Source organism: Zingiber officinale, chromosome 7A, assembly GCF_018446385.1.
Source record: "Zingiber officinale cultivar Zhangliang chromosome 7A, Zo_v1.1, whole genome shotgun sequence".
NCBI classification, from domain to species: Eukaryota; Viridiplantae; Streptophyta; class Magnoliopsida; order Zingiberales; family Zingiberaceae; genus Zingiber; species Zingiber officinale.
In genome coordinates, this window is record NC_055998.1 from 106,745,087 (window position 1) to 106,746,230 (window position 1,144).

Sequence of the window (1,144 nt, forward strand, 5' to 3'; positions counted from 1 at the left end):
GAGATTAATCTCTTCTCTTAATCTTTTGTAGAAAGCTATAAAAGGAAATTTTTAATTTTTAAACTCTCTTTTAAAATCATGATATCCACATAAGAAATAATTTTAATAAAAATCTTTTTTAATATTCTAGTGGTCGGCCACCTAAGCTTGGGACCCAAGTTTTGGCCGGCCACCTACATGGCTCATCCACTTGGTCTTGGCCGGCCCTAGCTTGGGTTCTAAGCTAGCTTGGCCGGCCCCATTAGATGGGTAAGAAGGTGGGTATGCGGTAAGTATAAATCTCTATATACTAGAGGCTACGATAGGGACCGAGAGGAGGAATTGATTTTGGTCTCCCGATAAAATTAAGCATCCCGTGCTCGCCCTAAACACACAACTTAATTTTATCAATAATAATTCATTCCACTAGAGAACTATTATTGAACTACCGCACCAATCCCAAATTACATTTTGGGCTCCTTCTTATCATGAGTGTGTTAGTCTCCCTGTGTTTAAGATAACAAATGTCCACTAATTAAGTAAGTTACTGACAACTCACTTAATTAATATCTAGCTCCAAGAGTAGTACCACTCAACTTCATCGTCATGTCGGACTAAGTCCACCTGCAGGGTTTAACATGACAATCCTTATAAGCTCCTCTTGGGGACATTCTCAACCTAGATTACTAGGACACAGTTTCCTTCTATAATCAACAACACACACTATAAGTGATATCATTTCCCAACTTATCGGGCTTATTGATTCATCGAACTAAATCTCACACATTGATAAATTAAAGAAATAAATATCAAATATATGTGCTTGTTATTATATTAGGATTAAGAGCACACACTTCCATAATAACTGAGGTCTTTGTTCCTTTATAAAGTCAGTATAAAAGAAAACGACCTCTAATGGTCCTACTCAATACACTCTTAGTGTACTAGTGTAATTATATAGTTAAGATAAACTAACACCTAATTACACTACGACCTTCCAATGGTTTGTTCCTTTCCATCATGGTCGTGAGCTACTGTTTATAATTTATAAGGTACTGATAACATGATCTTCTGTGTGTGACACCACACACCATGTTATCTTCAATATAAATTAATTGAACAACTACATTTATCACAAATGTAGACATTTGACCAATGTGATTCT